The 26,832-nt window shown below is 33.7% G+C and overlaps 1 long non-coding RNA gene across 1 annotated transcript; it reads left to right on the top strand.

Annotated features, from left to right (window-relative positions):
• Positions 1-5,339: 5,339 nt before the first annotated feature.
• Positions 5,340-6,043, top strand: LOC129903150 (uncharacterized). Its single transcript, XR_008770212.1, has 3 exons — positions 5,340-5,513; positions 5,580-5,656; positions 5,724-6,043. It is a non-coding gene; the product is annotated as an uncharacterized LOC129903150 (long non-coding RNA).
• Positions 6,044-26,832: the final 20,789 nt, after the last annotated feature.

Here is a 26,832-nt window from a genome sequence, read left to right as displayed (position 1 = left end):
AACCTTGCCAAACTCAAGTGTTTGAACACCTCTTGTGAAATTTTGCTTTCCTTTTGGCATCACCTCAACACCAAGTTACCAACATCCCTCATGATCAATTAAATTTACACATGAACCATGCCAAATACCATCAATCCCAAGCGTACTTCAATTTCACTAAAAACTAACTAAAAACACATATCAAACTAAAAAACTGCGCTTGAGAACTTACAATAACTCCTTGTTTTGAACGTCATAAATATCATATTTTGGCAACACATCACTAATGCAGAAAAGTAGAAGACTGAAAGAAACCTTGAGCCACCCAAAATGATACCTCAGACTTGTCAACTGATAAGATGCAAGAGAAATATAACCCAAAATTCAATTGGAGGGCCACCCAGAATAACTCCTCAAGCTTATCAGCAGGTGAAATACTGGAAAATGTTGCTTGAAATTCAAAATATGTGGGCTGTTCGTAATATATCTTGGTGCTTACCAAAAAAGAAAGTAAACCTGAAATAATTCTTTGGGTCTCGAACGTGAACCCAACAAGTTTAAAATAATAACTCTTTTAATACCCAAAACCCTCCAAAAATGGAATAATTCCCTTCACAAATAAGTTCCTTAAGTTAAAACATCCTGCTCCCTCGAAGCCCAAACTAGGTGAAATCTCAACAAAACCATTTAAATGTCTCAAAATGATCTTTTCTCCCATTTTTCAAAGCAAAACATGCCAAGTGAAGATATTATGCAAATCAATCACTATCAAACCATTCTCAAGAACCAATCACACCACACAAACAACTAGGTAAAAGTCCGTTACAGCCTAGGCGTACTAACTTGAAACTCCATCCACTCCAAGTCCAAGTCCATGGCCTTGGGCCCAAAAAATGATAATAAAGCGATTATAATGAAGTAGAAAACTCGAAAAGTAACACAAAGGCACCCAATCATAACAAAACACTCAAACGAGCATAATCCTGAGTTTCATATAACCTATAAGCATTTTAAGGATCTAAATCACGTCAATCAAGTCTAAAGATCAACCTAAGCTAAGGCTTATCAGCTAAAATCTAAGCTAAATAACCCAAAAATAGCCAAGAGTACAATCTAAAGATCATGCAAACCCAAAGTCTCATCCTAATGCCTTCCTAATGATAAATAATACTCAATATATATAAAAATTCTAACTAAGCCAAGTCTAAAAAGAAGAAATCGTAACCCACCTCGACGCCTAAACCACACCCGAATCTCTATTCTAGAGATTTTTCCTTCCGAAGGGCCTCCAAATGGTGCCACACTATCAATTTAGTGAATAGATCATCAAAACAAGCAAAATGATACTCATATTGCAATTAAAGAATTCGAAATCAACTGTCAAAAATAGAACTTTGAGACCCAAGCGTGGAATCACAAAATTGACTCCATCACAAGGTCCCAACTAACTCAAGGAACATGTGCTCGGAAAATGGGCACAATCCGAGCTAGGATTGAGTCAAAGAATCCCCTCTAGTTTTAAACTTAAAAATAATAATAAAAAAAGGGAATTCAACAAAGCAGTTGACGGAACTTACAAGTTAATCAGAAGAATTAACATCCCCAAGATGTGACCACACACTAAAAAAAATTCCCAGCAATAACCCACTGATTTATCCTTCAATTCGAGCTCTAAAATTGCCTAAGAAGTTGGTCTTTTGAGAGAATAAAGTCCAAAAAAAAGGACTGGTTTAATTTATAACCGCCAGTTATTATGACCACCGCGAATGTGGAGACAGGTCTACGAACACGGAGCTCAAGTCAACTGACCCTTTGTGAACGCGGAGCCTCTCCTGCGATTGTTGTGGCCAAATAATCAAATCTCCGCGAATGTGGCTACGGGCCCGCAAACATGGAGATCAAATTCCTGAACCTCTGCGAGCGCGGTAAAAGGCCCGCGAATGCTGAGAAAAAACATGAGCTGCACCAGTAGTGCAACATCAACTCATACTCAAGTTGAGACAAAGTCCTGATGGGGGTTTGAGATTTGTGCAAAGTCCCGTGAATGCAATCGAACTATACTACTCCACCAAAATTGACATTCTGAATTCAACATAGATTACAATATAACTAATGGAGATCATCTTGTTAGAATGTTGATTCAAGTCAACACTTATAAAGGCAACCACAAAATAAAATGCCAAATGCCACAAAATCCACCTGATTACCTAGGGATCCAACCATATTTCGTGTCGACACGTTATTTTTGATCGAACTCGAAAGTTTACACCATTTAGTGCTTAAATATTTATTTTATATCTAATTTAAATATTTTGATTTTATTTTATTTTTTAGTAATTTTATTTTAAAAGATTTGAAAACTACAGAAAATAGAGTCACATTTTAATGTAAGTTTTATCTCAATTTTTTTAAAAAAAGAAAAAAAAGAAAAGAAAGTTTATAAAAATACATGTTTTCTTTTAGTTTAAAGTTTTATAAACAAGTTAGTGTTTCTTAAGTATATTTTTAGATTAGCTATTTAATTTTTCTTATATTTGTATTAGTTTAAACTAGTTTTCTAATATTTTTATCATATATTTTATTTTATTTTTGCTTTCAAACTAAAAATTAGATAAAAAATAATTAATCAAAACTATCCACTAACCCTTTGTCTCTGAACACATTCTCCACTACCCCAACTAACAATACCACACACTCCAATTATCCCAAAATACACTCCAATCAATTCCCACTCCTACACATATATACTATAAGCACACAAGCCGAGAAAAGGAAAAAACTTATCATAAGCAAAAAAGGAAGAAAAAAAAAGGAGCAACACACACAAAAAAAAGTAACAATAAATCAAAAAACACAATTGACAGAACACCAAACACACAAAACTCACACAACAAAGAAAGGAATTTGAGGCTTTTGTTCACGGTTTCGAGTTCGTGGTTCCTGATTATGATTGTTTTCTTCTCGTGAATTAATCTTCAAAAAGGTACAGTATAATCATTTCTTATCCAATGTTGATATTTGTTCAAGTGCTATATATATATACCATATATATGTTGGGCTTTCTAAATTAGTGGTTGTGCTTAAATTTCAAATACTACATTATATATATGCTTAAAGTTTTCTCCTATTAATCATGTAGTTAATTAATTGTTTTTTCAATATATTTTATTTCAAGGTTATCTAAAATCACCATATAAAAAATTATTTAAAGGTTGAATACATGTTTGTGCGTGGGCTGTTAACTGTACTAATCCAAATAAGAACTGAGTTTGAATTTTTTTTAGTTATCTTGATTTTCATTAGTTGAACATATTGAAACATGAAATGTTGAATTGGATTTATGTTTATATGAAATGAAATATATATTATGTATTTACACTGGTCAGTTAGTGAATTTAGGAGAATTGTGTTTAATATGGCTTACAATTTTTTATTTCAATCTTTTAAGGAGTATGTTAAGCCAGGGAGCATAATTATAGGCAAATATTAGGATTCATTAAACGTTAGATGAGTATAGGCACATTTTAAAAAAATATTTTGATTAAGAATGTAGTTACACATCTTTTTCTACACTTAAAGGAAATTCAAGGATGCGGTGACGCACCTTGGCCAAATGTTTTAATAGTTAATTTTTTTTAAAAAAATTTAAATCAAGAGGTGTAAATAGAAATTATTAGGTGCGATTCAAAGAAGGCAGTTATGCCTCTAAATGTCAAAACCAAGAATGCAATTACACATCTAGGTTGGGACCAGTAAAGGTTCAACAATTAAGAAAATGAGCAAACCGTAGCATGTAACCATATATTCAAAATAGTTTAAGATAAATATAAGTCGATAAAAGCGACTGTGCTAGAACCATGGGACTCGAGGGGTGCCTCGTACTTTCTCCTTGGTCAACATAATTTCTTATCCGATCTTTTATTTTCGTAGACCAAAATAAAGAGTCATTTGTTTATTAGAGATTCAAAAAAGGTGACTTGGAACACCATAACTCAATTCCTAGTGGCGACTCTGAAATAAAAAATAATTTTTTTTTCAATACTGTCACTTAAATTGGAAAAACCCAACGAAAAAGGGGTGTTCCATCTCTGGGGACTTCGAAATAAAAAATAAAAATAGTCACTTTTTGGTACTGTCACTTAAATTAGAAAAATCCGACGAAAAAGGGGTGTGACATCTCTAGCGATTCTACTGGGAATAACTAGAATTCGAGCTTTGTTATATTAAATTTTACTTGCTTTTATTATGTTTTTTTGATATGTTTTGATTATGGCCTAATGTGCTAGTTGTTGCTCATTTATTATTTTGATATTGTTGAACTGTACTAAATTATTTTCTCTCATGCATTCCATTTGAGTCTCTAAAAAATAGTGTAGGAAGGAATGCAGTTATGCATCCTACTTTCTGTTGAGATAAAACTGGAGTGTCTTGACACCTAGTGAATATTCTTTTAAGTCACACATGTTAGGCGAGGTTGGTCTAGCAATGAGGTCGGAATAGTGCTATTACCGATAAGTTTTCCCTCCTTGCTCGAGTGTCCACTCGGGTTGGCCAATATAGATAACTATCTCCTTTAGGTTTAGACTTAGTAAAATTTAACAGACATAGTTATTCCTAGTAGGCCGTTTGTTAGCATCATTTATATTTAACTTAGTGGGTTTGACACAGGAGTCGGATTCGTCTAGGACAGGTATCCCTTTTTAATTTGACTACTTAGATTATTTTATGTGCTATCTGAAAATAAAATTTGATTATAAGGTCTTTTCATGTCCTAGAGTGATCAACAAAATGAGAAAAAGAGTTATCGAATTTATACAAAAACATAGTAAGAAAAGTCAAAAATATTTTTCTTGTTTCTAGTTTCTTATGCATTTCTTAAAAATGTTTTTTTTAAAAAAATTATAAAAAACCTTTTAAACAAAAATTACAAAAAAAATGTTTAGTTATTTTGTATAGTTTATAAAAATGAAAATCCAAAATATTTTCCTTTTATACAATTTCTACAAAAACAATAACAAAAAATTTTAGTTACTTTTTTCAACAATGTTTTAACATTTCTAAGTTCTCTTACCTGTCCAATCTGAATGAGCTACGCACACCTGATTCTAACCTTGATGAAATACGTAAGCATTCCTTCTATAAGTTAGTAATCTTTATTCAATTTGTTTTTTAAAAAATCATATTTATTTTAAAAATTCTAAAAAAAAGTTTTTTGAATTTAATTTGGACTCATAGTCCATTTTATTGCATCAAATAAATGGGCTTACACTTATAATATGTCCTCCTAATCCTTGTCGGCCCAAAATGACCAAAACAAAATCTATATAACAATGCATTCAGATAGTAGGGCTTCCAAATTATGTTTATCATCTTCCTCCTCTTCTTCCTTTTTTTCCGTCTCTTTGTCTTGTTGTCTTCCATATGAAGATGCTTGCTCCCTCCTTTCCAAATTGTGGTTTTCTTCTTCTTCTTCTTTGAGTAATAAATATTCTTCATGTGGATTCTTGTCTCGTTCTCATAATCAGCTTTCAAAGGTGAGTGACCTTATTTTCGCCGAAATCTTGAATCCTCTTTTTCTTCTGATCTCTTTCTTCTTGTAGGTGTGCTACCCGGATGGTTGAGTTTTGCATGGACTATGATGAGATATGAACCATGCATTCTAGCTCTAAAGACCTTTGTGAGTATTCTACACTTTGTTTTCTTCATTTTCTTTAGGTACCCTTTTGATCTTTGATTCTTTGTAGTTGAAGCAGACAAGGAGAAAATGGGTTGCTCACAAGCTGCTTCCTCTTGGGATTCTCTGCTGGATGCAAGTTTCAAGCTTAGATTTGATTCCCTTATCTCTCCTTTTGCTGGTGACTGTCTCACTTTTTGATGATTTTAGTAGCTTAGACTAGTTAGTTTTCTTGCAGCTTTGTTTACTCTTAAATATATCCCATCCAATATGTAAATAGTGTAGCTATGGGACTCTATAGCTTTATTTTTATATCTAAGCTTACTATTCATTGTTGATGTAGTTTATTTTCCTAGTCTTGATTCTAATGGAAGGAATCTGTTGTTTGTCAATATTAAGAATTCTCCTTCCCTTTCTTGGTAACTGGTTGAAATTTTGGAATTGCAATAACTCTGTGTTGTTAATAGCCTCATTTGCAATAAAATAAGCTATTTAGTTTGCTTCTCTGAATATGTGCTGTACTTGTATATCCAATGTGTGAATGAGATCCTATATTTCTTCTAATCTCTCAACAATCTCCCAAGGAATCTTCCCGTCTTTAGTGATCATGTTTTTCAAACTAAGTGAATCAGTTTCTAATTTCACTTGTTGAAAACCATTTTCCTTGCAATATTGTAATTCTTTCCAAATAGCCATTGTCTTTGCCTCCATTTTAGTAGCTTCCCCTATTTTTTGAGCCTCCGCAAAAATTAGATTTGCTTCACTGCATCTAACACAAAATTCATATACACTCTATCCTGGACTTTCTTTGCTTGCCCCATCAGTATTGCATGTGATCCAACCTATGTCTGGAGGTTTCCAACTCACTATATGAAAATAGATAGTAAGTTTATACCTTTGCGGCATGTCCACCATCTCCATCAATTTTTGAGGTATTCTTTTTATCCATGGATATTTCACCCGAATTAGCTGATGTATTGTCAATTGGTATTGATGATACATCCAGCTATAAGTTACCTCTTTTCCATGCCTCCTTGCATTCCTCATCTTCCGAAGCTCCCAAATTATCACTGCTGGAGCCACTTTTAGAATTTGCTGCACTTTGTTGGGAGCCTTGATTTCTCACCATTTGATGATGAGTTGTTTCAACTGCAAACCCTCCATATTGATACCTGCTCAAACAACAAACTGCTTCCATAGTTTTTGAGCTATGGGAGCTGTCAGTAATAAATGTGACATGGTCTCCATGTCCCCCCTTTCACAACAATAACATTTGTAAACCGCCTGGACCCTCATCTTTTTAAGGTTATCATCTGTAGCTATTCTCTTTCTCCACACTCTCCACATGAAAAATCCAATCTTGAAAGGCAAGCCCTTGATCCACATATCTTTGGCTGATTCAAACTCATCCCTTTTTCTTCTTGGCAAATTATGGGATGAGCTTACTGTTACACCCAATAAAATTATCAATACCCCTAGACTAAAGAACGCTCGCGCAACACATCTTCCTCAACTTTTTTGGTCAATTCGAGGCTGGAATATTGATTAAGATGAAAATTTCTGAAGGAAAATGGTCTTGGTTGAACTTTAGACCAACCAGATCAAAAGATAAATTTTCGAAGTGAAGCGACGAAAATAGAGAAGTGGGCTACAGGTTTGTGTCACAGACCTACTACGGACTTGGACTTAAATTTATTCTATTTATTTTCTACGGGTTAGAATTCGATCGAAAAAATTTCAGGAAAAAATTTCAAAAAAATATTGCACTATGCGAGAACCAGTCCATGTCGCGGACCTTGTTCCCCACATGCCAATTTTTCTGCCCATTTTTAATTTTAAGGAGGGACAATCTGGTCTTTTTTCCACTCCTCCTATACTTAACCCACGACTGATATAGGTCATTTTCGACCTTAAAAGAGTTCCTAAACGCATTCCTAAGTCTTTTACGCTAAATTAACTTAAGAGCTAAGGTTAAGGAGTGGACAAGAACTAGGATTCAAAAGATTCAAGCAATATCTTACAAGATTGATTGTCCCATCTTCATCCCAGGTATGTAAGGCAAACTAAAGCATGAATATTGTTCTTCCATGTGCCCCATGATTGTGATAGGTCGATTTGTGAATGAATTGAGTCCCCATGATTGTGTTTCTTGAGAATTTTCCGTAAACTTATCATATTTTTACATAATATTGCATAATTGATATTTTCTATAAACTTGTTCTTGAACAAATGGTTTTGACTATTTACTTCATAAACTCTCATAATATTTTGACTAATGATTGGATGAATATGATTAAGGATTTAGTTTAGAGCCTTGAACTGTGAATGTATGATTGTGATTGAAATGTGAGTATGATGATAGTATTGATACTATTGACGAGTTGATAGTCTTGAATGTTATCATAAATGGTTGTCTAAACTCTCTCTTAGCTAAATGATTTGAGAATGATTGGGAAGCTAATTAGTAGAAAGAAATTAATTTGATAGAACGAATGAGTTAAAAAGAGTCCAAAACAGACTTACTGATTTGGTTTGATCTGGATCGATTGTTTTATGAGCATTGAGTCTTGGGAAGAGTATCGAGCATCGAATTGGGTAAGAGTAAGTAATAACTCAAACCCAATAAATAAATTGCCAAGTATTGGAGAGGATTGGACCTTCAAAGTAGGATGCTTTCTAAATTATTGTCTTGACATGATAGGACTTGATTGGTTATGGATCCATGATTATTGATTCGTTCTCACCTGGAAAGGTAATGGACGGATGTGGCAACAACATCGACTTATTGTACTATCACTGGCTCATAAGTGATAGTTTTCGAATAAGAGAAACTCACATATAGGTTTTGATAGTACTCTGATTTGGATTGGATTGGATTGTATATGAATGGTCTTTATCTAAATCTTATTCTTGTTTTGACTTAGGGCATCTTGATTGAGTCATTCACTCTTTCGATTTGAGAGTCTGAGTTTATTTGATTCTACCTTGATGCATGTTTTATTCTGCTATTTTACATACTTGTACATTCTATGTACTGACGTCTATTTGGACCTGCATCATGAAAATGATGCAGAGACAGATACTAGAGATCATCAATGGGAGCATCGTTGAGGATCTATTCACTTTCAACTAGTTGGTGAGTCCTTCATATTTCCGGAGGATACCGTAGTTATCTTTCTAGCTTTGAGTTTCCTTCATTTAATTTGTGGTAGCCATGAATTTGTCATTGACACCACTTAAATTGTTGATAGAGGCTTCATAGATTAGATTGATGATGATGTTGATTCATTTCGTTTGGACTAGTTTCACTCTTACTAGTTGTTGATTGGATAGATGGTTGACCTTTGACCTTATTTATAAGTAGTATTCTTCACGAGTTGAGTCTTCCGTTTATAGAATGTGATTGAATGAATGTGTGATTGAACTAAGTGATTCGCTTGATGACCAGCAATGATCTTCGAATGCTGACCACGTCTAGGGTACCCTCCCGGGGCGTGGCACTCGCAGTGAATATCCCTTTTTTTATTTCCAAGCCACCAAGCCTTATCAATCTATTCCTTCTCCTTGCAAGTATTTATTGTTTCTATAATATGCTTAGTCAGATCCTCCGATAGTAGAGCCTTTAGCTTATTCTCACCCCATTTTTCATCAATAAGGAATTTATTAATTTTAATTTCTTCCTCCTTTTCTCCATCCCCTTCTATGAAATATAGGGCCCCTAGTCTAGTCCAATTATCAAATCAGAAACTAGAATTTCCTGCTTTCACCTGCCACCATATATCATGTTCAACTTCATCTATGACCAATAACATCTTTTTCCACACATGAGAACCTCCAGTATTACTATCACTGGATCTAGCTTCTAGATGTATTTATTCCATATGTATCTACTCCGTAATGATGTTGTGGAAGTTCTAAAGTTCCATCATAGTTTTGCAAATAAAGCCTTATTTACCTCATTCAGTGATCTGAAACCAATACCACTCTCCTCTTTTGGTAAACACATATCATCCCATGACACCTAGTGTTTACCTTTGACCCCTCCAGTTTTTCTCCAGAAGAACTTAACAAATATTTGATGAATCAGCTCCATCACTTTTTTGGTGGGATTCATAGCTGATATATTGGCATAGACTGTAAGACATGATTAATAAGAATAAACTTACCCCCCAAATTTAAGAATTTTCTATGCCAAGACATAATCCTCTTGGTGATTTTTTGAATAAGATCTTCATAATAGCTAGAATCCTTTCTTCCTTAAAATCTAAGACATCCCAGATAAGTGAAAGGAAAATTCCCTTGTCTAATCCCTGTCAGTCTTCTCATCCTTATGGCCATTATCAAAGGAGTTTTTTCATGAAGATAGAAGAAACTCTTTGATTTATTAATTAACTGTCCTGATGTTTCTTTATATTTTCTTAACACCTTCATCATCTTTATTATAGAAACTCTGTCTCTTAAACAGAATAAAATAGTATCATTTGTATAGGATAGGTGATTAATCTTTGGACTCCATTTGGAAAGTCCATAACCCTTAAATTCCTCATCCCTGTGTAGACTGTTCAACCCTCTTGCAAGTACCTCTGCAAAAATACTAAATAGGGTTGTAAATAGTGGATCTCCCTGTTTTACACCTCTAGAAGATTGAAAGAATTCAAAAGATCTGCCATTAATCAGTACTGAGTACCAGTTGTTGGAAATAAGCCTCTACACCATATCAATAATCACCTTTGAAAACCCAAACTTTCTCAGCACTTTTGTGAGGAAGAACCATGAAACTCTATGATATGATTTTTTCATGTATAACTTCACCACCACATTCACATTCTTATTTTTCTTGTTGATGTCTCTTACAATTTCCTGAGCCAGCAATATATTTTTAGCAATGCTTCTCCCTTTAACAAAACCTGACTGAGTCTGAGAGATGATCTTTGGTAGGATAGCTAGCATTTTTTCATGAATCACCCTTGATATAATCTTATAAGTAAAAGAACTTAAGCTTATAGGCCTTAAGTCAGAGAAGTTATTTACTACTTCCTTCTTATGGATAAGTACTAGATTAGTATGTAACACCCCCTAAAAATGTTGTATATGATGTTCCAATTCTCGATGAAAATGATATCTCTTTTGTATTTTGGGCATAAGTTTTAATAGGATGATCCAAATTAGGTGATTCAAATTTTTGAATAACCTGAACATCATTACCTACAACTTTTGTAAGACCATATTTTAAGTTTCCGAGGTTAAGTAGGTCAAATAAATTAATTGTTGCAAGACATGGTGCTGTGATGAAATGGAGTATTTGTAGAAGAAATATCATATCTCACTATAAGATGCTCTAAATTGGTTGATTCTTGAATGACATGAAAGTAGACTTCTAGAGTAACAATTCATATTCAGACACTAAATCCTAATGAGGAATTTATCTTTTTCAAATGCATCTCTGAAAAAGGGTATTCAATTAAAAGAAGGTTCATTTCACCAACCATGAAAAGATCTAGATCCATTTGACATCACCCATGACATAAATAGTCTTCCATTTTACATCACCAATGACATCACAATCTTTCATTAAATTTTCAATTTTTTTTATAATTATTTTAATTATTGTTAAGTCCCTCCTCCACACCTATAAATACCCACCTTATTTCATTATTTTGTTCATCAAATTTTTTCAAGCATCTCTTCTCTCTATACACTCCTTTACTCATTCTCAAAATATAGTTTTAGTTCTTAGTAGTATAGAAATACTATTTCGGTGATTCATATACTTCGGGTAGTACACAAAACGCTCCGGCGAGGAGAAAATTCTAGGATTCAAGAGTGTTAATTAAGTCCTTCGATTTTGAGTAACGCTACGGATTTCAGGTATGTAAGGCTTCAAGGAGAGTATTCCTTCCACTCTTATGCCTAAAGTATTTTGAATATACGATAACTTATGTTTATTTTCTTTAAGTTTACTCTAAGGTATGTGAGTATTGATTCATGGATCCTTTCATCCATGAAACCCAAATGAATTACCAAGTCTTCTATTTAATTCAAGTATGAAACTTTATGGGTTTTCATATCATGATTCCAAATGCATAGATTATTAAGTATTTGGAGTTTAATTATCTATCTTATATTAGCGTATGTAAGGCTTCAATGAGAGTATTACTTACACTCTCATGCCTAAAGTATTTTGATTATATGATAAATTATGTTTATTTTCTTTAAACTTTACTCTAAGTTATGTGGGTGTTTATCCATAGGTTCTTTCACCCATGTAGTTCAAAACTCTTTCAACTAAATCTCTTGATTTCAAGTAAGATTTTCTTATGGATAATTCTTATTTCTATTTAATAGCATGAATCATGGTTAAACTAATGATTATTGGTCTATTTTGATGGAAAATGATTTCATATGTATGAATTGATGGTTTGCAAGTATTTTCTCTATTTAGCTCTTTAAAGGTTCTTGAAATTCATGGTGGGTTTTTTAAAGCATAATTTTTAATTGATGGATTTCAAAGTATTTATGTATAATTTTATTTACACTCATGTTTGAAAGTTGAAGTGATTTGAACCCACCTAGTTTTACTATGTTTTCAATGAAGTTTGACTTGAAAGCTTTGACTCCAAATGAATATTTATGAAAGCAATATATATGATCAAAAGAGAGTCTGATGAAATGAAAGAATGATGAAATGATATGAATGATGGATTCTTTATGCAATAAGGACAATTCTTGCATATTTGAATTACCAAAGGTTTTAATGAGCTATTCTACCAAATATGTTTGTTTTCAATTCTCAAGCTATATGCTATGAATATTTTGAAGTATTAAACTATTCCGTGGGATTGACTTAGCACCGAATGGGTCATTGAGGTGAGATTCGGTAAGGAAATCCTAGTAGCAACCCCTTGTCTCATTAACTATGTACCAACATAGGAGCCCTTGTAGGCTTAGGCTAATGGATCCACAAATAGCCCCTAAATTTAAAGTTAAAGAAATGAATGAAGTTGACGGAGTTCTACCCGGCAAGTACTATCCCCGGCCAATATAGAGGGTTATGTTGGATTTCATGTAATAGCTCGCATGGTCTTAAATGTTGGTTATGGTCGTTTTCCCACAAAATGAATATTTTAAAGAATATCTATATGATTGATTATGCATGCGTTGCATTATATTTCATATTACATAAATGTTTTAATATTTCCTCAATTTTCATGCATGCTTACATACTTAATACATTCAAAGTACTAATGCATACTCTTTTCCTCCTCGTTCTCCTCCACGTGGCTAGTTGATATTTTGTTCGAAAACTACTTTTGGTGAGTTCTCATATTTCGGGAATAATACTCCTTTATCTTTCTAGCTTATGATATGTTGATATCTTTAGACACTTACTATGAAATTTCTTTTTATTATGATTGAGGGTGAGCTAGGAACTTGTCTTCGCCCCGTTAAATTTAAAAGTTAGAGGTATTGTTGGAAATATGTAAGTTGAAGATTTACTATTATGATTTCTGCTTGTTTATTTATTGTCATTACCTATGAAAGGCTAAAAGAATGCTAAGAGGCTTGTTTGAGGTACTTTCGGGTTCCTCATTCGCCATTCACGTCTAGGCCCTAGGCTTGGGTCGTGACATAGTATGAGTAATATATTTAGGCAACTCTTGACCCAAAAAAGGTTTTAACCAGCTTTGTGAACAAACAAATTTTATCCTTATTTAAAAATAAAAAAAAGTTTTCTTACTGCACATATTTGACATTGACAAATTACGCACACCAAATTCTTATCTCGATGAAATACGTAGGCACCCTTTTGAGTTCGGTGATATTTATTCAATAAATTCAAAACAAGTTTATTATTCCTTATTAAAAATGTCAAAAAAGTGTTTTATTTCTTGTTCATAAAAACAAAAGAATTTTTTTATTAAAAAAAAGAACGGAGTTTGCTTATGATCTTTGTGAACTATGCACACCTGATTCTCATTTCGATGAGATACGTAGGTATCCCTTCACGGGTTCGGTAATATAAATTCAAAAATTCATTTTTTTTAATCCTCATTCAAAATTAAGAAAAAGTGAAAAAAGTTTGGTCACTCATGTTCAAAAAAAGAAGTTTTTATCCTTCTTCAAAAATTTTAAAAAAGATTTCTTATTTTATGTTTCACGTTTTTTGAACTACTCACACTTGATTCTCATCACCTTGTTGAAATACATAGTCAATCCCCTATGCATGTGATATTCCTTAATACAAAGATTTTTTTATTTCTTATTTAAAAAATAAAAAAAAGGTGTTTCTTGACTTAATTACGATAGAGGGTACCCACTTTGTTGTGACCAATAGTTTCTCTTGGTATCTCTTAATTATACTTACGTGATACTTGAGAAATGATATTGCTAAAAATTTGGGTTAAAATAAATCTGACCTCATTATTTAATGTGTATTGTGTGGTGAGCTTTAGATCTATAATTCAATGACATTGCTTTATTGGTCTAGAAGTTGGTCTGAATGTTTGTTGATGCGAAATTTTGAGCAATATTTAATTTGGAAAATGATTGTAGGCTTTCTTTAATTTAATTGTGCCTTATAAACCTACTGAATGACAGGTGATCCCTAGTATTTCACTTTTTGAGTCTTAAAATATTTTTATTTCGATAACCACATATTAGCCTATATCCTTTTGCCTCACAAATGCACTACATTTCTTTTCCTCATCTCCATGAGTGCATTGACAAAGATTTATGTTGGATGTCAAAATGAAAGATGAAAAATGTGAAAGTAAAAAATAAACTCCAACAAAAGAAGGAAAACTCAGAAAAAGAAGAGGAGAAAGTAAAAAAAAGAAGAAGTAAAGCAACCAAGCAAACAAATATCAAGTGCAAAAATGAATTGAGAGCATAGTCCAATGCTTAGGGAGAAAATAGTCACTTTACCCAAAATGATTATCTTACCCATTCCAAGCCTACATTATAAGCTGATAACAAGTCCTACTTGATCCCATTTTTTGTGTTCTCACATTAGTGGATACTTACATGAGAGCCAAACATATGGTATCTCAATCTCATGCATTGAACATCTTTCTGAGTGTGAGTGACTTTCAAAATATCCTACGATCTAAATTCTTTTATTTTGTGTGAATTAGGACTTTATTTCAATAAGGACACTTTAATAATGAGGATATAAATAATTTCAACCCCTTATTTGATGCAAGATGAAAATATGTTGTCAATACTTATGTATGTTTGAGGTACCATTTGAAACTATAGGGATTACTTCCAAGTTGACTTCAGATTTGCTTGAAAGTAGTTAAAGGTGATTCATATGTACAATACTAATTGTTGGTACCAACTAAAGTTAAGACAATATATTTTTTAAAAAAACTTTAAAAAGTGAAAAAAAAATATTTGATGTATCTGAACTTCATTCGACCTGATTTGACAAAATATGTAGGCAACCTTATTATGAGGTTCGGTCGAACCAAGAAAAAAAACTAAAAAGTCCCCATCACAAAAACTGGGGTAAAAAAAGGGTTATCTTAAAGACTCAAGTTTGAAAACATGATTACAATAAAATAAAAAAGGAAGCCCGGTGCACTAAAGCTCCCGCTATGCGCAGGGTATTTTTTCATTTTTCTCCTAGGATAAATACTTCCTAGTTTGAGAAATTTTTTTTTATTTTTTTTTCTAGGATCAACACTTTCTAGTCTGAGATATTTATTTTTTATTTTCTCCTAGGATAAACACTTCCTAGTCTGAGACAGTTATGTTTTATTTTTTCTCCTAGGATAAACACTTCAGAGTCCAAGACAATTATTTTTCATTATCTTATAGGATAAACACTTCCTAGTCTAAGACAATTATTTTTTATTTTCTCCTAGGATGAACACTTTCTAGTCTGAAACAATTATTTTTTATTTTTTCTCCTAGGATAAACACTTTTTATCCTAGGAGAAACACTTCAGAGTCCAAGACGTTTATTTTTTATTATCTTGTAGGATAAACACTTCCTAGTCTAAGACAATTATTTTTTATTTTCTCCTAGGATGAACACTTTCTAGTCTGAAATGATTATTTTTTATTTTTTCTCCTAGGATAAATACTTCATAGTCTAAGACATTTATTTTTTCATTATCTTCTAGGATAAACACTTCCTAGTCTGAGATATTTATTTTTTATTTTCTGATAGGATAAATACTTCTTAGTCTGATACAAATTTCATTTTCTCATAGGATAAACACTTTCTAGTGTAAGACCCGGAAAGTCGAAAAGTTGAAATCAAGAGAAAATCCTTAAAAATATTGACTGGACACAAGTTTACGACCTACTCTACGAATCGTATAGGTTCCTACGACTCATACAAATGAGTCATAGAGGGAGTCTTGGGTACTGATAAGGACCAAAGCTCATAAGAGGTCTTACGAGTCAACATTACGACTCATAGTTCATTCGATGAGTCGTAACACTGAGTCCTACCCCTACTTCAGAGGCTCTTAAAATGCAGGTTCTTAGAACTGCAGGACGACTAAGATCGACGATTCGTAGGAATGATTACAAGTCGTAGACACAATGCGTAACCAAAGTTTAGAGACTTCAAAATTAGTATGTTTTAAGGAACTGCAGGACGAGTCCAAATGATGACTCGTAGTCATGAAGAAAGTTGTAAACATGACTTGTATGCAAACTTTAGAGACTTGAATTCAGGATCCTTTTCTCAGACCTGGAGGATGAGTCGTCTTGACGACTCGTCATCTCTCCTACGATTCGTAGGTACCAAGTCATAGGGTCAAGTTTTGAATTTAATGAACGGTAATTATGTCATTTTTCAAGTTTGGTTCAATGAACCTAGACACAATTATGGGTAAGTTCAAGCCTATATTTACCCAATCCTTTGAAATTCCCTCATTCTAAATCACTCTTCAAAATTCTCTAAGGCAAGAACACAATTCTCTCAAGGATTCTTCTCCAAGCTACAAGCTAGGGTTTCAGATTTTCTCCAAGGTTTCTTCTCAATTCTAAGTGATTTCAATCAAGGTATGCGGGGATTGATCCGTGGGTTCCTTTCACCCATGGAGTCCCAAAGTTTTCTCAAAGTATCCTTTAATTTTTAATGTTGTATAAACCCTAGTTTTGATGAATTGCATTGTATTTCAATTTTATTTTGAATTGTTATCAATCATTATTCTAAGCATGTTTCTACATGAATTGCATGATTTTAAGTTGAATTTTGAGTGTCCATGCATAAAGCTATTTACAAGTTATGATTACGAAGTTAAAGATGATTTTCATGACATAATTATGAGTTTAATAATTTCCAAGGAGAGTTGTATGATTTAAAGTTGAGATTTATGATTTAATGATGAAATTATGATGATGATCAACTATGATCAAATAATGCTATTATGGTGTGATAAGTACAATTCACACACAATCATGTTTAAAGATAGTGATAAGGACAATTCTCATCGAAGTTATGGATTCCTATGAATCACTAACGTTAACGAGCTATTCCTAATATGTTTTGTAAAGATGGATTGATAGGTAGTTACAATTCTTTCCTATAATGTTATGATCATATTTTTATGAGTTTTCATTGGGATATTGACTAAGCACCGAGAGGACTTCTAGGTGGGGTTCGGTTCGGTAATGCAGTTAGTTATCCAAGAGAATTCTAGAAGAAACCTAAAGTTTCAAACTATATTGCCCGCGTATGATTGACTTCATGGTCTAGCTAGTGGATCCACATATAGCACAATTGAGTTGAGTTGAGTACCATGATGGAGTATACGCTGGCAAGGTGGCCTCCTCCTTGTCGGTGTGGGTTACATCAGATTTTATGTTATATCTTAATTGGTCTTAAGAAATCGGTTAACGGTCTTATCCCACACAAGTTGAAGGTTAAAGGATATGAGTTTTACTATGAAGTTTTATGATGCATTGACCATGAGTTTTCATACGCTTTCAATTGCTTTTAAGCTTTACTCATGTTCATTATGTTGGTCATGTATCTCATGCCATATTGTTCATGTCCTATTACTTGTTCATGCATATCTCACATACTTAGTACCTTCTATGTACTAACACATATTTTTCCTACATTATCTCATAATGTAGTAGCGGACGACGACCATCCTATTTGTGGCTAGAGTTGCTTAGTTGACAAAGAGTTGGTGAGACCACATTCCATCAAGGACATGACTTTCTTTTCACATTGCTACTTTGACTTTCTTCTTATGTTTCGGGATCTAGGAGCTTGTCCTAAGCTCCCATGCAAGAATATAGTAGAGGCATGTTTAGACGATATTTTGATGTAGTCCGTTCGGCCATTGATAGAGTAATTCTATCCCTTAGACCCATTCCCTTGAGTTGTTACTTCCCCTTATTTTATTATGTTTCTTTACCTTATGTATGCTTTGTATGCTAAGATGACTTGATTGAGATACCTCATAATCCTGATCGCCGTGTCACGGCTTGGTCCTAGTTCAGGTCGTGACACCTAGTATGAGACATTTATTTTTTGTTTTCTCCTAAGATAAACACTTTCTAGTCTGAGATATTTATTTTTTATTTTCTCCTAGAATAAACGCTTCCTAGTCTGAGATAGTTATTTTTTATTTTTCTCCTAGGATAAACACTTCCTAGTTTGAGACATTTATTTTTTATTTTCTTCTAGGATAAACACTTTCTAATCTATGATGGTTATTTATTCCTTTCTCCTGGGATGAACGCTTCCTAATTTGAGACATTATTTTTTATTTTTTTCCTAGAATAAACACTTTCTAGTCAGAGATATTTATTTTATTTTATTTTCTCCTAGGATAAACACTTTCTATTCTGAGTTCATTATTCAAAATTCATAGTTGCTTATATAACTCACAATTTTCTTTTTCATGAAAACTAGGGCAAATATAATTTTTGTTATTTTTCTTTAGGATCTAGATTAGGAGGACCCTCCTAAATAATGAGATTTAGTTTAGGAGGACCCTCCTAGATAACGGGACTAGCAGGACCCTCCTGAATAATGTAATTTACTTTAGTAGGACCCTCTTACATAATGAGATTAGTAGGATCCTCCTACATAATGGGACTAGAAAGACACTCCTACATAATGGGATTAACAAGACCCTCCTACATAATGAGACTAGTAGAACCCTTTTATATAATGGGATAGCAGGACCCTCCTACATAACAGGATTAGCAGGACCCTCTTGTAAAATGAGACTATCAGGACCCTCCTACATAACAGGACTAGCAGTACCCTCCTGAATAATGAGATTTAGTTTAGTAGGACCCTCCTGCATAATGAGACTAGCAGGACCCTCCTAGACAATGGGACTAGAAGGATACAATTTTAAGGGGATCATCACGATCAATAGAGCTATTTTGTACAAGTCGAAAGCCATCTGAAGGATACATTACAACAAAGCTCAAGTCATTCAATTCAAGTAGTAGGGACTCACCTTAAAGAACATGGTCAATTTCCAATCTCAAGTAGTAGTAGCACCTAGAGAACAAGTTAACCTTCAAGTTCGTTGAGATAAAAATGAATATCTCATTACTTGAGAAGGCTTGAAGACCCAAGTCAAGATTTAAGAGAAGCTACACAGATAAAATCTTGTACTTGTATTTTCTTTTAATTTTTTGTCTTTCATTTTCATGTAAATATAGGAGCCGCAAACTGGAGCCTTGATGGGACCTCACTTGACTTCCAACTCATCATTCCATCTTCAAGAACTACACGTGATTTGATTTCTTTATAATCCAGGATATGTAGGCTGTCCAAAACCAGGATTCGATCGTATCTTTTTCTTTTCAAATAAAATTTCGTTCAAAACTTGTCACATTGTCTACTTTTTTATCTGCAAACTCTTCGTATTTCCAGTCAAAGAGGGACAAACTATAGACACATTATTTTTGACCGAATCTGAAATTTACACCATTTAGTGCTTAAATATTTCTTTTATATTTAATTTAAATATTTTGATTTTATCTTATTTTTAGTAAATTTATTTTAAATGATTTGAAAACTACAAAAAATAGAGTAACATTTTAATGTAAGTTTTGTCTCAATTTTTTTTAAAAAAGAGAGAAAAGAAAGTTTATAAAAATACATGTTTTTTTTTAGTTTAAAGTTTCATAAACAAGCTAGTATTTCTTAAGTTTATGATTAGCTATTTAACGTTTCTTACATTTGTATTAGTTCAAAATAGTTTTCTAATATTTTATCATTATATTTTATTTTTTTATTTTTACTTTCAAAACAAAAATCAGATAAAAATATTAATCTAAACTATCTACTATACCAACTCACAACACCACACACTCTGATTATCTCAAAATACAAGCACATCAGCAAAAAAAGGGGAACAACTCATCATCTGCACACAAGCAAAAAAGTAAGAAAAAAAAGAGCAACACACACAAACTTACAATAAACCAAAAAATACAATTGACACAACACCACACACAAAACTCACACAACAAGGAAAGGTGTTTGAGGTTTTTGTTCACAGTTTTGAGTTCGTAATTCCTGATTATGATCGTTTTCTTCTCGTTAATTAATCTTCACAAAAGGTCCACTCTAATAATTTCTTATCCAATGTTGATATCATTCAAGTGTGTGTGTATATATATATAGTGGGCTTTCTAAATTAGTGGTTGTGCTTAAATTTCAAATACTACATTATATATGTGCTTGAAGTTTTCTCCTGTTAATCATGTAGTTGGTTAATTATTTTTTCAATATGTGTTTATTTCAATGTTATCTAGAATCACCATATAAAAAGATTATTTAAAGGTTGAATACATGTTTGTGCATGGGCAGTTGTGCATGGGCTGTTAACTGTACTAATCCAAATAAGAATTGAGTTGAATTTCTTTTAGTTATCTTGATTTTCATTAGTTTGAGCAAATTGGAACATGAAATGTTGAATTAGTATATATATATATACTATGTATTAATAAAGTGACCAGTGGGTCATTTAGTGAATTTAGGAGAATTGTGTTTAATATGCCTTATAATTTTTTATTTCAATATTTTAAGGAGTATGTTAAGCCCGTGAACATAATTATAGACAAATGTTAGGATTCGTTAAACGTTAGACGCGTATTGGCATATTTTAAAAAATTATTTTGATTAAGAATGCAGTTACACATCTTTTTCTACTCTAAAAAGAAATTCAAGGGTGCAGTGACACACCTTGTACATATGTTTTAATAATTGTTTTTAAAAATTTAAATCAAGAGGTGTTAATAGAAATTATTAGGTGTGATTCAAAGAAGACAGTTATGCCTCTAAATGTCAAGACTAAGAATGCAGTTGCACATCTAGATTGACACCAATAAAAGTTCTAGAATTAAAAAAAAATGAGAAGGCCCTAGCATGTAACGATAAATCTAAAATAGTTTAAGATAAATAGAAGTCCATAAAAGTTACCATTCTAAAACCACGGAACTCGAGGGGTGTCTTATAAATTTCCCTCGGTCAACAGAATTCCTTACCCAAACTTTTATTTTTGCAGACCAAAATAAAGAGTTATTTCCTTTTGATTAGAGATTCAAAAAAGGTGACTTGAAACTCCATAACTCAATTTCAAGTGGCGACTCAGAAATAAAAAATAAAAATAGTCACTTTTCAATATTGTCACTTAAATTGGAAAAACCCAATGAAAAAGGGGTGTGACAAGTTGTCCTACACCAAACTCGGTATTTCGGAGCTAACGACACTGACAAAATTTTCATACAAGTTTGTTTACCAAGAATGTTGAACGAAGTCAAACTTAGCCAAACTTTCAAAGTTAAAATGCTTAATGACTCAAAGTCATGATGGAAACCTCGATACCCAAACCAACCATGCCACAAGCACAAATAGACATTTCGGAGCGGATGGAAATGTTGAAATTGTCATAAGACATCAAATTCTCTGAATATTGACCAAAGTCAACTCTTTCACTTTAGAGCCTCCAAAAAAGAGAAAAAGTCACACCATCACTCCCGACCACATTGAAAAGCATGACACCCATACCATCACCACTCAAAAACCACAAACAAGCTACAAGAAGAGGAAAAAGAGTAAAAAGCACACAAAGCAAGCAAATAATCACGAACGTCATTACAACATTCACTACTAAAAGGACTTTTATCCTCGAAAGTGAAAGAAAAAGAAGTACATGAAGGCTCGAAAATGTGAGGTATCGGGTGTGCATGTCAAGCTAGGCCTCCCAAGTAGCCTTTTTGATCCGGTGATGTCTCTACTAAACCTTCACCGATGGGATCCCCTTAGACCTCAACTTCCTAACCTGCCTATCTAGAATAGCCACAGCTCCTCCTCAAATACTCATCAAGATGAACTAAATCCCACTTAAGCACATAAGATCGCCTGGAACATACGACATTATCATAAAGACATGGAAAATGGATTGAACACCCGAAAGAGCTAGAGGCAAGGCTAACTCATAAGCCACTTCTCTAATACGCCTAAAAATCTCAAATGGGCTAATGAATCTAGGGCTAAGCTTTCCCTTCCTCCTAAATCTCATCACACCCTTTATGGGATACACTCATAAGAGCACATGATCACTAACCATGAATTTTAATGGTCATACTCTCCGATCTGCATAGAACTTTTGTATGCTCTAGGAAGTACAAAATCACTCCTACATCACATATATACTATTTTACAGAATCACGCAACAGGTTGGTGCCCCACGATCTAACCTCAAAATCATCAAACCAGCCCACCGGAGATTGACACCACCTACCATATAATGCCTTGAATGGACGCATATGAATACTCGAATAGTAGTTGTTATTATACGTAAGCTCTACCAAATCCAAGAATTAGTCCCATTGACATTTGAAATCAATCACATAGGCCTGAAGCATGTCCCCCAAGGCCTGAATAGTCCTTTCAGATTGACCGTCAGTTTATGGATGGAAAGTTGAGTTGAGCTCAACCCTAGTACCTAATTTCACTAAATAGACCTCTAGAAACATGAAGCAAATTGAGTACGAAGATTTAAAATGATATACACTGGCACACCATGAAGATGGACAACCTACCGAATGTAGATCTGAGCTAACCTCTATAAATGTAAGAAGTCTGAACCATCACAAAGTGCGTAGACTTGGTCAACGATTTATGATAATCCATATAGAATCAAAACTCCAAAAAGTAAGTGGAAATCCTACCTCAAAGTCCGTATCTATCAACACCCACTTCTATTCAAAAGTAGGTAGCTATTGGGTCAAACCACTGTCCTCTAGTGCTCGTACTTCACCTGTTGATAATTCAAGCACCTAGCCACAAATGCTACAATCTCTCTCTTCACCTCACACCACTAGTAGTGTTGCTTCAGGTAACAGTACATCTTCCCAACACCGGGATAAATAGAGTATCTAGAATAATGAGACTCCATCGAAATACGCATAACCATATAACTAAATCTAGGAATACAGATACAACCTTTGATTCTCAAAACACCCTCTAGATCTAAGGTCTCCTTTCTAGCCTCACTGCTAATCTCCTTATCTCAAATAACCCTCAACCTCCGGTCCTTAAACTACTATGCCTGAGTATGCTCCATCAAAGATTATCTAGCCTCCACATAAGCAAGAACCCTGCCAGGCTTAGAAATATAAAGTCAACCCATCAAGTTAACTGAGAACTGAATGTCTGAAGCCAAAGGTCACTCCTCCATGACTAATAAAGCTAAACTCCTCATACTCACTACCTTTTGGCTCAAGGTATCTACTGCTATATTTGCCTTTCCCATGTGATAAAGGATCATCACATCATAGTCCTTCAATAATTCCTGCCACTTTCACTTTCTCAAATTAAGGTCTGGATGAAAATATACTGAAGACTGCGGTGATTAGTGAATACCTCACAATAAACCATATACAAGTAGTGCCTCTAAATCTTCAATACAAAGACTACCGTTTCTAACTCTAAGTCATGAGTGGATAGTTCTTCTCGTGAATCTTTAGCTTCCTAGAAGAATATACAATAACTCTAACCTGCTGCATAAACATATAACCTAAGGTAACACCAGAAGCATCATACTAGACTATAAACCCATGGACCTCAATAGAAAGAATAAAAAATGGAGATAAAGTCAATAAGTCCTTGGGCTTAAGAAAGCTCACCTCACGCTCGTCAAATCATTAAAGGGGATATTCTTCTGCGTCAATCTATTCAAAGGTGCAGCAACAGAAGAAAATCCCTCTACAAATGGCTTGTAGTAGCTTTCTAACTCAATGAACATGCGAACCTCAGTAAGAGAAATAGGCTAGCCCTATCACGTTCTACTACAATCTTTGTCGAATCCACCATAATCCCATCCTTGAATACCATATTCCCAAGAATGCCACATACTCAAGCCAAATCTCACACTTAGTGAATTTGGAATATGATCTTGCAAGGTCTGGAGCACAATCTTCAAGTGCTACTCATCTTGCTCTCTATCATCGGAGTAGACTAGGATATCATCAATGAACACTATCACAAAATATTCCAAATAGAGTTTTAACACACTGTTCATGTAATGACCCTCCAGGTCTCTTCTGTGTTAATGCCCATTTTTCATCGGTTAGAGCTTTCCAATAGCGACCCCATGTCATTTATGACTTGCTAGCACTGATAGTTTGATCTCTTGGTCGTTTTTTTGGATTTTATGTAACTTTTTGTGTTTGGAGGCCTTTACAACTTTAAAAGTTGACTAAAAAAATCTAGGTAAATAGCCTTAGAATGAAATTTTGACTATCATGACCCAACCGAGGGCCTAGTCGTAACATGGCGATTGAAACTCTGAAGGACTCCAACCAAGCCTCTTGTACATATCATAAGCATACATAAGGTAAAGTAAAAGCGGAAACATCATACAAGAGTCTAAACCATAAATAGTAAATGAAGAATGTCACATGATAACATAGACTCGAAACATTTATCCAACTAGATGCCTTTACTCATGAACATGGGCAGGGGCTAAGACATGTCCCTATCTCACTCTCAATATGAAACATAATAAAAAGGTCTTTGAAATAATAACCAACTCGATGACTATTCCCCGATAAATGAGGACTCACCACAAACACCGCCAGATAGAAAAGCCTAACAAGCCACATGGACGAATATGATCTTCAACCTCAACCCCTACATTATGAGATAATGTAGGCAAAAATAATGCATTATTATGTTGGAATGTACTAAGTATGTAGGAAATGAAATGCATAGAAAACTATGTTTGTACAAATGAACATTTTAAATAGCATGATAGGAGAAGTAGTAAAAATCTTAAGTAGTCTTTAAGAAGGATCATTGCATAATAAACCATAAGAGTATCATATAAAGTAAAAGATAGGATTAGTCATTTAAAATATAAACAGGACCATACATATGTGGGGTAGGAACCATAACCGACAATAAGACCATGTGAGCTATAACATGGAATCCCAATGTTTCCCTACATCAGAGGAAATGGTAATCTACTTGCAAAGGTAGACTCTACCCCGCTAGGCGGGTCATGCATACGCTATATATGGATCCACTAGCTAGGCCCAAAAAGGCAAATCCTACGGTGGCACGTAGTTTATGAGACATGAGGTTGCTACTAAGGCTTTTGGTAAGGACCCTAATTCAAGTCCACTCGGTGCTAAGTCAAATCCCACAGAAATACATACATAGCATAGAAATCATAATTACATATATCATAGTCATGATTATAGGTTTGAAATCATAAAGTAGCTCATTTTTATAACATACTTGTAATGTGAAAATTATTCTTTCATCATTACAATCATATTTGCATAGACATAAGTGCAATGCGGGCATCATCCTTCCACATTACAAATCATACATACATAGACATAATTCATACTTGGAAATTCATGATCGTAGTTTATACTTGGAATTAGGGTAAGACATGAATGCATGATCAATTGACTTGAAAATCATGAAATTTACTTAAAAACCTGCATGATCATAAACTTTCGTTCAGCCCATACATAATTCGTATAGATAATATCATAGGAAGTATAATTGAAAATACTCATATTTTACATAATGAATCCTAGAAACCAAAATAGGAGAATTCATGAGAAAAACTCTTCAATTTAATGCAATAACCATCAATTTATATCAAAATATACTCATGATCATACTTTGAATCATAATTCATGTAATAGGATTAGAGATCATAAAACCCATAAAATACGATACTTTAATTTGATAGAAAACTTGAGAAATTGATTGGGCTTCATGGATGAAAGAATCAATGAATCAATACCCACATACCTTAAGTGAGGACACAAAATAATTTGGAAGAACTTAAGAGTTTTGATGGAGAGCTTGAGTGAATTTACTTGAAGTCTTCAATCGCGCACCTTACTAGTTTATGCAGTTCCTTGAAAAATTTATCTTTTGATCTACGGGTCCTAAAAGTCCACCAAAACTATTTTTCTACACGTTTTGACCCCCTGATCAATATTCTGAACTCAGATTCGCCAAATAAATTAAGGATAATGCATTACATGGGCGGCCTATTCTTAAGGCATTCTTAAGGCACTTGTGAGCATTTTGAGGGATGTTACATTGACAGTTCCATCAACTCTGAAATGTCTATTTTAGGATAGAAGCATGGTCTACTCGAGTTTTGAGGCTTTCGGTGCGAGTTTGAACCATTTAGCATTTTAGCTTTAGAAATTTGGCCTAAAGTTGACTTCGGTCAAAATTCTTCAAAATCATGCCCAAATGAAAATTCTGTGTGTGCGGTTAGTTCCGAAATGTTGAGTTTGGTATAGGAAAACCTTTCATTTTTTTCTCGAGGCTTTTAGACTCATTCCGATCCCCTTGTTAGGATTTAGTTAAAAAATGGCCTTTGAGAGTGAGACCCACTTTTTTGTCGAAACAAACTTTTATGGAAATGTTGATTGTGCCGTTGAGTTTGGAATGTAAATTTAGAAAGGTAGCACAGTCCATTTGCGCGCACGGGATTCCAAATGAATCTTGAACACCCAGTCAAAAACATTGAAAATGGAAAAAGATTTGCTGGTGTGCTGAATGGGGTGCAGCCTCGTCTATAAAAAAACCATTTTCAGATTTTATTTCTAATTTTTAAACTTCAATATCTTGAGCTATAGAGCTCCAAATTAGGTGATACATAAGGCTAAATTGTGGGGATTTTCCAGGATAA

The sequence above is a fragment of the Solanum dulcamara genome, chromosome 9, assembly GCF_947179165.1.
Source record: "Solanum dulcamara chromosome 9, daSolDulc1.2, whole genome shotgun sequence".
Taxonomy (NCBI): domain Eukaryota; kingdom Viridiplantae; phylum Streptophyta; class Magnoliopsida; order Solanales; family Solanaceae; genus Solanum; species Solanum dulcamara.
Note: the sequence above shows the minus strand (reverse complement) of the source record. Positions and strands in the feature narration are given on the sequence as shown.